The sequence below is a fragment of the Mixophyes fleayi genome, chromosome 4 (assembly GCF_038048845.1).
Source record: "Mixophyes fleayi isolate aMixFle1 chromosome 4, aMixFle1.hap1, whole genome shotgun sequence".
Lineage (NCBI taxonomy): Eukaryota > Metazoa > Chordata > Amphibia > Anura > Limnodynastidae > Mixophyes > Mixophyes fleayi.
The window spans coordinates 52,995,681-53,010,310 of record NC_134405.1 but is presented as its reverse complement, the minus strand read 5'-3'; the positions used below and the strand labels follow the sequence as shown (position 1 = coordinate 53,010,310).

Genomic DNA, 14,630 nt, shown 5'->3' with positions numbered 1-14,630 from the left:
AATTTATTTATTAAAAAATACATCTATATATTTTTTTAATTTTATTAAACTTTTTGATACAAAGTTCTTTTTTTAAAAAAAAAATGAACATATAACTAAAAGTAAACAAAAACATATACTATAACAGTCATTAAATACTAGTAAGGTCAAATCGTAGTAGGGATCATTGGTTCCATGAGTACACAGTAAAGTCGAGTCAAATTTATAATTTTATATTAAAAATCTAAAAATTAAAAACCCTATCTTTACCGCTCGCACCCCTAGAAATGCTTTCTCCCACCTATGGTTAAGAACTGCTGCCCTAGTGTATATCAACTTCTCAATTTCATAAACCTGTGTGACGATTATGTATTACATGAATTTTCATGTATGACAATGTGTATATTGTACGTAACCTTCCAAAGTGTATTTTGCTGACTGACGCCAGTGACCTATACAAGTGTCAAGAGTCTTTTGAAGGTAACCAGGCTAAACAGATACCATTTCTGAGACGCTCCAGAGTTGGGTAGATAGTCCGGCCAGTCCAGCAGAGCAGAGGTGAGAAGCATGCCCTCTGAGAGGCCAGACATATATCTCAGGGATCGATAACTCCCTTGGAAAGACCTGTGTCATCCGGGGAATCAACCTGCCCTGACATTGAAAGAACTAAATTCCAAAGATGGGGCTGAGAGCAGTGTAAGATGTAAAATCCACTGCCTGACCTGATAATGTTGATCATTTTCTCTGAGGAAACCTGCAAGGTAGAAGTGTGCCCTCAAAGTGTACTCCTCTCACGCCAAGTCTTAGACTAGTAAGTTAGACTCTGGTTTTATTTCCAATTTTATTTCTGAAAAATATTTGTGCAACATTTTGTAATTAAGCGTTGGAAACATTTTTTTGGATTAAATACATTTAATCTAGCATATTCATGATTTTGTGAAGTTGTGAACCAAGTGAGGCTCATGCTATATGTGTTTGTTATTTAGGTGTGTAATATTAATAAGTGGTTTGGTGAATGTAAGGACTCCATAGTAAATCCCTCGTGGTCGCTACACGTGGCATACGGCGATCGCAAGGTAAAATACGCACATACACACTCGCATTGCAACAATTAGTTATTTATGTAATTCATATTCATATTGGTTCCGTTACACAGTCATTTATGAGCAGATAGTATTTAGTTTATTATTAGTTTATATAATATGATTATATGTACACTTCAGTGTTAATTAAGGTTCAGGTTATAGGAAAGGTGTCATGTCTAGTATCATATTAAACCCCTATTCATCAGCAGCTGTCTGGTGCATTCGGCGAAGAGATCACACATTGTATACTCTAGTTATTGATGTTAGTGAATAAACCATTTAATATGATACTGACCATAAAATGCTAATAGACTAATTGTCACTGGAGATTCAGGCGGGAAGAACAGAGCTCATCCCCTGGAGAGATGACCCCCACCTTTGGATTCCTTAGATTGAACCAGCCTATGACCTGTTTACACTGGACCCATCTGAAGTCTGGACCTATAGAAGCAAGCTACGTCATCTCTATTGTTCACTCTAACACTGACTGTATATATAATCATAGCTGCAACCCCACTAGCCTCAGTCTACTATGATCACAGTATGCAAGGGTGAGTTACTGTCCACTGGTGCCCATGGTTAGTGCAGCGGTATGTATGTATCTTTTGGTATTGACTGTACTGTACTATATCTTAAATATAATAATGTATCCAATTGTTAACTATTTACATCTGCTAAAATAAATCAGTTTGTGCGTTGGAAACACAATACAATCGCCTATGCAATTCTTATTTGAAAACAATAGAATTACTTGAATACCAAGATGGCAGGTGTTAGACGACGCAAGGTGTACAATCTCATGAACAATATCCATAGCTAGAAACCATACGTCTTGTTGTCCCTGGCCACTGAAAGGCATTTGATCACATTTTTTGAAAATCAATGTTCCGCGTGTTATCTGTAATGAGATTTTTATAAAAATTTATATCAGCATTGACTGGTCTGCACCGAAACGGTTTCCGCAAATGGTGCAGTTTCCCCGTATTTTGCAATATCTAACAGCACGAAACTAGGCTGCCACCCCCTCACTTTTGATATTTGTGTCAGTGACCAAGCCCCTTGTCATCAAAACCCACTCAAATTCCCTGTATCTCCAGAATTACCTCTTGTCACAAAATCTCTCTTTGTGCCAATGATGCCTTGCTTTTGGGTATGAGCCCCCAATCATCCCTCACAAAACTCTGGAAGGAATTAGATCCTTATGGCCTCTCCCGGGCTATAAAATCAACCCAGGAAAAGAATGGAGGTTCTAGATTTTTACATCTTAAAGGACACAAAATAAATATGAATGAAGCACCTACTATACATAACGAAACACTACCACCAGCATTATCAAGTTAATTACCCATCAATAATAGAAACAAATAAAACAGACCTTAATTAGTGGGATAAAACTGGATTGGTCAATTCTGTTAAAATGAATGTGCTGCCCGGACTCCTCTACTTATATCACACACTGCTGAGACCATTATAGTCCCAACGCTCTCATCTCTCCTCTGGCTCCCAAGATAATACAACCCTCCTCATCTAAGTCTCACTCTGTGATACTGTTCTCACTATCAATTTGGACCTACGCCACCAAGTGTTATAACGTAACGCCCTCCTCCTCACCAACTGCACATCTCTGAAGTAATACACGTTCCCTTCAGGTCATGAGGACCATCCTTGCGGCCCATGGTTACGTGGAGTGAGATTTGTAAATTATTTAGAATGAGCCCTTTTTTTCCCTCAACTTTCTGAGCTCCAGGAGGAGTACACTATCCTATCGAGAAGCTGTTACCAGTTTAGGCAGCATAGGCATTTCTATCAGACAATCAAATCTAACCTCCATAGAAGGCCCCTGACATCATTATGTTTGCACCGTGCATCTTACATCTCTGTAATCTACTCTGACGTTACTACCCCGGGTCGGCCAATGAAAGATTCCCACAAACTGCTGTGGGAGACCGATCCGACACAAGGCAATGGATGAGTAGGAATGGGCTGTTATAAAGGAGAATACTGCCACTAGTTCCATCTGTGCTAAAATCAAGGAACATTTGTGTAAGTTCTTGGATCACTGCGACCAAATGCCAACAAACCAGCATTAGCTTTACCCACTGCCTGAGACAGATGGAGGAGATACACATCTGGTGGGTGATGTCCAAAACTAACACACATCTGGCAGAGTATAAGGGACCATGTCAAGTACTTTTTCTATATTCTTGTTTAAAGTGTTTATAGCTCTTTTGTCCATATCGCTCTTTTACAGCTTTTATGTCTACTTAAGCTCCTTGGCTTGGGTTAGTAGCTCTTATTACCTTTACTATTAGATTGTGTAAATGTTGGTGTTAGATGTCTTTATTGTCACTTATACACAGTCAGCTCCACCTGATTGGGGCCAGTGATCTTACAAGAGCTGATGAGGATTCACGAGATGTGGGGTGTAAATGTGATGGATAATGGGAGCTATCTAACCAGTGGGTAAAACAATAATAATAATATATATAATGTGCTGATCTGAGAAGGATCTTTCTTTACCTCCACTTCATACAAAGAAGAAACCTCCAAATACCGAGAGACTAATATATTATTATAGGGAGATATTACCTCCGTCTTGTACAGGGCCCGGATGTTGTATATGGTCCAGGATCTAAGATGGCGTCTGAGAGAGCATGTGGCCACGCCCCCTGTGACGCGCCACTGGGTATTATATATCTGTAAAACTAATACAAAGTAAAGGAGACTACGGGAAAATGGCCGCCGCTGTCCTGCACTGAGGACAATACAGTAATAAGAGCTATTTTGTGGTAATTAAAATTATTAAAAGAAAACCACAGAGTTCCCTCTCAGCTGTGTCGCACACACCTCCCGCTATTCCCCCCTCCCCTAAACATTAAAATTTGCATGCGGCCATTTTCCGTAGTCTCACAGACACGCTATTAGTGTAATAGAAGTGACGCTACACAGGCGGCGTCATCTCTTACGCCTTCTTACGCCACGGCGATTGGGAGAGCATGTAACCACGCCCCCTTGTCCGGCGTCACGTGTGATAGAGTTACACAAATATTGTGTCTGGAAGACTAAGGAAAAATGGCCGCCGCTGTTCTGTATCAAGGACAATGTAATAATAACTATATATTTTGGTTGTGATTAAAAGGTTATATTAATACCATAGAGTCCCCCTCATATCTTTCCTACACACCTGTATCTATACCCACCTCCCCTCACACATTTACAGTTGCACTCGGCCATTTACCCGTTGTCTACTATATACTTTATTGATTCTACTGCAGAGGGGGCGTGGTCACACGGTCGCTCAGACGCCATCTTAGACCCTGGACTACATCCGGGCCCTGTACAAGACAGAGGTAATATCTCCCTATAAATATATATTAGACAGCGGGAATTACCCCCATAGAGTTACCCCATGTTTATGTGCAGCCTCCCGGCGATCAGGACTTCATACATGCGGCTGAGCTCTCACATCAGCTGCTACATAATCCTCATTGTGCTCCTGCTGCAGTCAGCAGAAGGTTGTTAGTAATAGCAGAGCTGGTTATTATAATGGCAGAGCTGTGAGAGACTTAACACCCAGACCAGATACACCCCATACACCACAGAGGGGCTCACACACCATGACCAGCCCCCATCCCCCTCCTTCTACCCCACATCCCCCTACTATAACCTCCTACCCAACCACCCCTCACCAAGTGCTACTAACACATAGCTTGTCTAGTGCTGGAGACTAGCCCCCAATCTACCTCCTCCTACCCCCCATTACCCCACATCCCTCCTTCTATCACCTACCCAACCACCCCTCACCAAGTGTTACTAACACATAGCTTGTCTAGTGCTGGAGACTATCCCCCTCCTTCTAACCCCCATTACCTCACATCCCTCCTTCTATCACCTCCTACCCAACCACCCCTCACCAAGTGCCACTAACACATAGCTTGTCTAGTGCTGGAGACTATCCCCGTCCTTCTAACCCCCATTACCTCACATCCCCCTACTATCACCTCCTACCCAACCACCCCTCACCAAGTGCTACTAACACATAGCTTGTCTAGTGCTGGAGACTAGCCCCCATCCCCCTCCTTCTACCCCCATTACTCCACATCCCTCCTTCTATCACCTCCTACCCAACCACCCCTCAGCAAGTGCCACTAACACATAGCTTGTCTAGTGCTGGAGACTATCCCCATCCTTCTAACCCCCATTACCTCACATCCCCCTACTATCACCTCCTACCCAACCACCCCTCACCAAGTGTCACTAACACATAGCTTGTCTAGTGATGGAGACTAGCCCCCATCCCCTTCCTTCTACCCCCATTACCCCACATCTCCCCAATTATCACCTCCTACCCAACCACCCCTCACCAAGTGCCACTAACACATAGCTTGTCTAGTGCTGGAGACTAGCCCCCATCCCCTCCTTCTACCCCCATTACCCCACATCCCCCTACTATCACCTTCTACCCAACCACCCCCTCACCAAGTGCCACTAACACATAGCTTGTCTAGTGCTGGAGACTAGCCCCCATCCCCCTCCTTCTACCCCCATTACCCCACATCCCTCCTACTATCACCTCCTACCCAAGCACCCCTTACCAAGTGCCACTAACACATAGCTTGTCTAGTGCTGGAGACTAGCCCCCATCCCCCTCCTTCTACCCCCCATTACCTCACATCGCCCTACTATCACCTCCTACCCAACCACCCCCTCACCAAGTGCCACTAACACATAGCTTGTCTAGTGCTGGAGACTAGCCCCACACACCCTGTACACCCACCGAGTGTTCCCTTTCGCCTCCCCTCACCCATTTTCTCTATTCCCCTTCAACCTACATCTATTCCATCACCCACAGTTACACCTCCCTACACCACCAGCACTGACCCCAGATGCCAGACCAGCCTTCATTCTAAAACCTTATTCCTGCTATGTACACATCAGGCCCCTTCAATCCTAATCACAGTCATTAACCCCCTCACCCTCCGTTCCAGTCGTTATACATATCATATAGACTTTTAGCTTATTTCCCCCAACACACCATCAGTCCCCCACAGACACAGCCAGTATCCCAGTTGTTACCGTCTGACTGTGTTCTGCTGCAAAGCCCCCAGTGGTTATTCCTCAGACCTAATACTACACTCACCCCCCACCTATCATGAGATCCACATCCATAAAACATCCATATACAAACACAGTTCCTTACACAAGGACAGAGTGATCATGTCTGCCCATTCGACAGTCCCCCTCGCACCATTCCACAGTGCCCCTCGCACCATCCCACTATACTTCGTTCCCCCCATTCGTAATTGTCACAGTATAGACCCCATTCCATCATAGGTACAGTATAGGGTCTACTGCCCATGATACGTTCACATTCCCAGTCTACCTCTTACACTAAATTGAAAATGAGCAAATACATTACAACCGTTCAGTATACAAGGGACCTCCGTATGCAACATAGTAACACCAGAGAGTGTATTTACTAAACTGCGGGTTTGAAAAAGTGGATATGTTGCTTATAGCAATCAATCAGATTCTAGCTATCAATTTGTAGAATGTACTAAATAAATGATAGCTAGAATCTGATTGGTTGCTATAGGCAACATCCCTACTTTTTCAAACCCGCAGTTTAGTAAATCTAGCCCCAGTTCTACAGTCATAGAAACAGACGCCATTTGTTAGCATTATACTCTTTAGTAGACCTATATAAGCCACAACGTTAAGGTCTCAGTCGCCCTCCATCTCTCATAGGCAGGGTCCTCTCATCCTCATGTCTCATTTAATGCTAGCTCGAGACCTTCCATTGAAACGTTATTATGTTTTATTGTATTCATGTCACTGTTATTATCTGTATTTGTCCTAATAGTTATTGTAGTAATATCTGTAAAGATGACTGCCAGTGCTTCGTAATCTGTGGCCCCTTATAAATAAATGATGATGATGATCACTTGGATAGTATGATCTCTTAAGCAATGAACCAGTAGGTCCAGAACTGTCGCCCTAATCCTAGCAATGTAAGGAGCTGCTCCTACTCCTCATGTAGTTATATGTGGGGAGCTTGAAGTTGGCACTTAAGAAGTTAATTAATTTGTTTAATACTTGCTGACAGAACTCCTCCCCTCAGAAACCCCCTGTAGCCTCAGTGTTTGTTAAGTCCCCAAGGAGTGTGGCTTTTCATTGCTGCACCTATAGGTTTTATTGTTTTATTCCTTAACTCTTTTTTTTATAATAATAATATGCAGACCGGACAGGGGGCTCCTATGCAAACAGCTGCGACAACAGAAACAGCGAGCTCAGTGAAATCCGGACGGCTCTCACTGCCAGCGCTTCATGAAAGGTGATGCCGGTGGTCTCAGGGACCGCTGTCACATCGCAGCCCCTTCCGTTCATAGCAGGACCATCAGACACTGCAGTTACCGGTACCGGCGCTGCCATTATGTTCAGAACGCCGGCACTCGGTATATCTTCGGCTTCCATTTTATTGGATTGTACCAAGCCCCCCGCTCTTTAGTGCAATTTTTGTTAGGAAAGAGGCACATGTGGCGGCATGCGTAATGGCTGTAGCGCTCTTAGATATATAGAAGCAGCGTGACAGCCAGCAGGTACCATTACAGAGGCAGCATAAAGGGGTGAAGAACTGAGCTCCCCCATCCTGGCAGGCTACAAGGACTCTTCCTGAAGTGGGAAGGCACACAGGAGATGGAGAGGCTGTGGCAGGTCACCAAGCCTGGGACCTTATCTAATTAGATACACACCTGATTGTAAAATTGTAAATGCAGAAGGCTTATAAAACTATGACTCTTATCCTCTGCTGCGTTGAAGTATTGCACCGCTGGTATCCGGTACCTACAGCATACATTACCAGGGCCCCACCTAACCAACATCCCGGCCCTGACTCATTGCATTGTCATTAGGGCGTTGAGACTTGGGTAGACCAGCGGACTAGCCAAGCACTGCTCCCTATGGCATGTCATTGTTGGAGGTTCAGGGATACAGGTACAAGGAGACACAAAATGCAGCCTCATTTCATTATCTGTCTTTAGATGGTTGCGGGCCGCGGGACCATCTGATTAAGGCCCTCCTGTGCCGACATTTTTGCTTGTAGAAATTCACCAAACCTTCTCCCTGTTCAGGTTGGGCTCATACGGGACCAGAGGCTGACATACATTATATGTTAGCCCATGGGAGATGAGTGCCCCTTCCGTTGTATATTTCGAAACACACTCGGTAATGGAGAGTGAATTTCCGCCGGCCCCTCTGGGGCAGTTAGTCAGTCAAAGTTAGTAATCCAGAGGCAGATCCCTTACGACCATGGCCATTCCTGGAGGAGCTGATCCTCTCTCATAGGAAGCACCCAGAGTCCTTGATTCCAAAGGGTGTCAAGAGCCTTGGGCCGCAAGTTCAGTACTGCAGTATTACACAGGATCCCACAGACAGATCAGCAAGGCTTAATTTTTCTGGGGTCCCATGGTACAGGGGAGAGGAGTTATACTACATCCTCCTTCGACTTCCCTAGCCAACTAGGCTGTTCAGTCCCATATTTACTCTATGAGCCCTCATTCTGTATCCCTTCTCGACCTTTGGGTTAAGAGCTACTGTGGTCTCAGTTCTTGTCAGTTGATATCTGATGCGCCCCTTATCTGGGAGCGGTCTAGGAACAGGACATGTAGAACAGGTAGATGGAAGAAACAGTGGTCTTTCGCCAAAGGGGGTTCGCTATCTGACTTCAGATACCTGATCAATGAGAGTGGGATCTCTCCACGCAGATCTTCAGATGCTGTGTCGGCAATGGATATATCTGATATACATCTCAGGGCATCTTGGTGCGGTCTCCAGGACCCGAATTCTGTTAAACACCAGGGTTCCGACGTTAAAGTGGTCATCATGACAATGAAGTGGGAGTTCCGAATGGACATTCATTCCTCCCACTGTGCAGGTTCCAAGAATCTCCGGAGACCCTTCTTAGAAATCTGCAGACTTCAAATTGGGCCCTTTGGGTCCGACTGCACTATTATTCATGCTGGGTCCGGGGAGGAGGGGGTTGTCTACTTTCGCAAGGACCTCCTCCCTCAGGGCCCCTCTTTCAGCCAGGAAAAACCTCAGCAGCCTCCCTTGATCAGGACTATTATTCTGATGGATCAGGGGATTCTCATCCAGAATAGTCTCTACCCTTTTGGTAGACCAGGAAACCTCTGGCTTTCACAGTACCACAGGGCATGCAGTACTTTTCTGGGGGGAATGTGACCATTAGTCTATCACACAATTACCTTTTCTCCTGTTCCTTGCTTTCCACAGAGGTCTGCAGATGAGTCTCCGGCTCAGTTCCTGACAATTTTGGAGTCTGCTATCCCTCTCGGACTTGCTCTGTTCAACACAGAAGCTTGTTAATATGCAATAGTTACAGACCTCTCTATACACACCACCTAGGTTCCTTACGCAGCACCTGTGGGAGGCCTAAGACATTAGGTCCCTATTTCCTTATCACCTTCATCGAAACCTTGTGTTCAGCTGAAGTGCGGTTGCCACATGGTAGTGGAGTTCCTTGACCAAGGACTTTGGTGTGCAGGGTATCAGACCGGTGGCCCCTTGGCAGTATACTATATTCTCCATTTTATGCGATGTCAGGGCTGTTGCGCACAGTCCCTTCACTCAGCCTACAATGCTTTTGGGGTTCAAATTGAATCTGGATGTTCTGGTTCCGGTGCCTCGGGAGCTGGCTGCCTCTTTGGACTCTATCTCTGGGTTTTCTTTAACATATGGTTCGTGCTCTCGGTCTTATGTGGTATGGCCGCCCAACAATAGGAGGACTGGTTTCTGCTTGTATGGATCTTTACTGAGATCAGGAAAGGCTGGCTGCTAAGCAGACCATCTCCAGGAGCATTCTGTCCTGTCTGACTGGCCTTCTCGGTTAAGTCGGCCTATGTGATATCGTCTCGGCACCCATTCCACCAACTGCATGGGGGTAATCAGGGCTGCACTTAATGGTGCTTCAGCAGATCAGCTCAGTCGAGGAGTGATATAGTCCTCTAGCTGTAATTTCACATAAGTTATCTAGTTTCCTGCCTTCAAGGGGCTGCTTTAGAATGTCCCCATGGAGCAGTGTCCCCCATATTGGATGAAAGAGAAAAGAGGATTTTTATAATTACGTTAAATCCATTTCTCTGATTCCATCTGGGGGGCACTGCAATCCCTCCCTTCTGCTCTTCTGCTAATTGGTGTTCGGTGGTGGTCTCCTCTTCTTTTGGGCTTTTGTATTAAACTGAGGCCACATGGGGTTTCAGAGGGGAAGAGTTCTGTCAGCAAGTATTAAACAAGTTAGTTAACTTAAGTGCCAGCTTTAAGTTCCCCACATACAACCCCATGGTAGCAGTGTCCCCCAGATGGAATCAGAGAAATGGATTTAACGTAGGTATAAAAATCCTCTTTTTATTTAGTAAACTTAGGAAAACTGTAATAAAAACAAATGTTTCCGTGATTCACCCCATGATCATTTCAGAAAATGAAGGTACAAATAAAAGTATATCCTAAAATATATTAATTGATTTCTCCTATATCCTTACATGCTATTGTGACAGGATGGACCTCCTATGCCACCTTGTCCATGTTACTGGGGACCAGCTGGGCTTGCCTTGCCAAAGTCCCCTTTCGGTAAGAGGGGCTTGCTGCCACCACTAGGCTCCTTCAACAGCACCTAGAACCACTTCTTTCTGGGTAACTCTTGCTGCTGGTGTACCCCTTGCTGGGCACCTGGGTTGATACACCTGACCTTGCTGTGGATGGTTCCTTCTAGCCTATGACACTGACCAGAGCTGCAGGGTAGCGGGCAGAGCGTTGGTACTGGATGCTGGGTCCAAACCTCAGAATAGCCGGATAACAGATTAGATTGGACTAATCTGTAGGTCACAGGAATTCCAGCAGGTAAATAGGCTGCAAAGCAGGGTCTTAAAACAGCGATGTTTTATTAGATCAAGTAGTCTTTAGAAGGACAGTTACACACTAGTTTGAGGTGTTAGTGATCTCCTGAGGTTACAGATGGAATGATACAAAACATGGTCAAACAGTGCTCTTTTTATACAGGCACCAAAGAGTCTGAAATATTACATTCAAAGATTAGCATCAGGATGCAATATGTTCTCTAAATTTGGATTTTAAATGCAATTTATACTTAATACTTATACACCATATCTGATTTCTTAAATCTACGTTCTACAGAGGTTTCCTATCTGTTTCAGACACAGGATGGCAGTTTAGCGACTCCCTGCTCTGTGTTCAAGCTAAACAAGAGTTGGTCATTCACAAATGAAAAAGCCTAATTAGCACTTTCTTTTAAAAAGTTACAAAAAAAACAATTTCCTCTCCTGGCATACTGTCTCAGGAATCAATACATTTCCACTACACAGATACAGCATAATATCACACATCAGTACATTTGCAATGAAATAAATTGGCGCACTGCGTCACTAATATATATGTATTTATACAATAAGTTATTTATAAGTGATTCAGCCACAACTGTATGTAATTTACTATTGTTCCTATAAAGTTATAGGGTCTATACCAGTGATGGGCATCCTGATACACATCTGGGGCCACATGGTGCGGCCCTCTAACCTTTTAAAGGGCCACACTTTACCGTTTGATGTCTGTGATGCGTTTGCGGCAGTTTTCTATGCTACGTTTTATGGGGCCCACCACATTGACAGCGTCACATAATTATGACCACAGCTGCTTTTTACGTGCAAACGTGGTCTTGGCAGTTAGACTCCCCAAAATCCACTCATAACCAGGGACTGTATTGTGGATGAGCACACAATTTTCTGCAAAACTAAAGCGCACATTGTGCCCAGATTTCGTCTTGCTGTATGAAGACCTACCTCTTCCTCCTGCTCCTCCTCACCTCCTAGCAGTCATGTAACATTGTGAGACTCATGTTGGATGGTGCAGATTATCAGTACAAACACGGAGCTGTTCTAAAAAGCAGCCGTCTCAGATGCCCCGCCCACTGGAAGTCCTAAATTATAGCGATGTCCATCATCAGGACATATCATGCAGCAGGGTCCAGCACCTACAACAGATGTGTCTCCACACTGGCCGATCTGCTGGTGTTTCCACCTCTACATGTTACACACATTATGTGACACTACATTACTGTACTTGTCCTACACTTACTGCCCCCCCCCCTCCCCCGTTTAGCCTCTCTAAGCATCCAGGGGTGTAAGGGTAAGATGTGTCTCACTCTACATAGGGACTTAGTCTTACACATTTCATGTGTACATAAGTACAGAAATAAGTATTTTAAGAAAAAGCTGTTATATCAAGCTCTCCATGAGTTCCTCAGTATTTCATATTTCAATATCTTATATGTCTCCTACTATGAAGTTTATAATAATTATTATATTTATTCCTAGACAGTTGAGCTGTGAGGAACCAAAGAATCTATAACTAGAAGTCAACTGAAGGTGAAACCCGTTCTGTCTAAATCACTGATTCCCTGAGGATGGACATGGACAGGAGAGAGAGGATATTAAATCTCACCCTGGACATCATGTACCTGCTGACTGGAGAGGTGAGGGATTCTGGGAATGTCACAGTAACATCATTCTTACTGCTATAAATAAAACGGGGACATGACTGGAGAGGTGAGGGATTCTGGGAATGTCACAGTAACATCATTCTTACTGCTATAAATAAAACGGGGACATGACTGGAGAGGTGAGGGATTCTGGGAATATCACGGTGACATCATTCTTACTGCTATAAATAAAACGGACATGACTGGAGAGGAGGGATTCTGGGAATGTCACAGTGACATCATTCTTACTGCTATAAATAAAACGGACATGACTGGAGAGGTGAGGGATTCTGGGAATATCACGGTGACATCATTCTTACTGCTATAAATAAAACGGACATGACTGGAGAGGAGGGACTCTGGGAATGTCACAGTGACATCATTCTTACTGCTATAAATAAAACAGGGACGTGATTGGAGAGGTGAGGGATTCTGGGAATGTCACAGTGACATCATTCTTACTGCTATAAATAAAACGGACATGACTGGAGAGGTGCTGTTAACCCTGTAAGGTCTACTATTTGTAATATGTACGGCGCTATGGAAATCTTATGGTGCCTTATAAATAAAGGTTAATAATAATAATAATAAATAATGTTTAATTCTTTGGTGTGTTATTTAATAGTTTATCCTTCCCATGATCCTCTCCTCTCTGGCTCACAGGGTGGTGTCCATTCTCACTTTGGTACTTTCTGCTCTGCCTCAGTCACCTGAACAGCTGTAAATGAGCAGCGGGTAGACTGTCTCAGATAGAAGTATCAGTCCCACAATCTTCACAGATGTTGGGATATATTACATTGGCCGCAGTATGTTGGTTTTTTTCTGTCACTAACTGATACTTTGTAACTGAGTTTTACAATTCTGGGATGATTTCCATTTTCTGGAGTTTTTATTAAATGTTCTAGAGATACAAGAAATGCTTATTTTTCAAATAATTAGCTGTAACTGTTTCCTATATGCACTGACCATTACAGTGTATATATCACTTATCTCTCCTACTATCTTTCAAAGGTCGGCCATTCTGAGCCCCCTCTTTAAACTCCTCTTACTGTTTGCACTGATTTATCCAAGCAGATGATAGATCCATGGGGGCCGGCTGTAGATAGAGGACTCAGATAGGTGGGCTCCCTGAAGATGTCCGGAGCTGCAGAAGGATGGGGTGCGGCATATTGAATACCCCGACAACACTTACCCTGACATGATGATTCCAAAGGGCTTCTTACCGATGATCACCGATGGTGACTACTGTTGAAAGTGACTTGAACCAATCACAAACTAATAAGCCGTCTCCTCTTCATGGTGTCATTCACCATGGTGACGGGATTATCACTGCTGTTAATGGTATAATGTAAGTATGAGCCTATGTACAATGCAGAAGGCTTTGTAAACTACATTGTACATAGGCGCATACTTACATTACCCCATTAACAGCAGCAATAATCCCGTCGCCATGGTGAATGACGTCATGAAAGGGAGCCGGATTATTACTACTTTGTGATTGGTTCAAGTCGCTTTCAACAGTCGTCATCGGGGATCATCAGTAAGGAGCCCTTCGAAATCATCATGTTAGGGTAAGTGTTGTCGGCGTATTCGGCATCGATATGCTGACTACCACGGCTGCAGGAGAGGTAAATGCTATATACACTCCAAATTCCTGTATATAGAATATAGTTAATATAGGATATGGGTCGTAAACATAAAATAGAACATTATTGTTTATTTTCCACAATTAACCCAAGGGGCAAACGCAGGATTTGTAGAGGGGGGTTTCCACACCATGCCACCAGTGGGCGTGACCAGCATGCATGAGGGCGTGGCTATAATTTTAGACAGTGCATGGCTGCTTTCCAACTCTTCCTATCCCCATAATATACATGGGCAGTGCTGCGTGCACTACTGTTAGGTGCACGCAGCTCTCCCTTGTCAAGCAGAGCTGTGTGAAGCGGGAGCAGGGTCCAGCCACCTCAATTATACAGTGCCCCAGTCTTGGAGGGGGG

The 14,630-nt window shown here is 44.2% G+C and overlaps 1 pseudogene; it reads right to left on the bottom strand.

Annotated features, from left to right (window-relative positions):
- The window catches only part of LOC142150656 (uncharacterized), a 60,192-nt pseudogene that overhangs the window by 12,382 nt on the left and 33,180 nt on the right, over nucleotides 1–14,630 (bottom strand).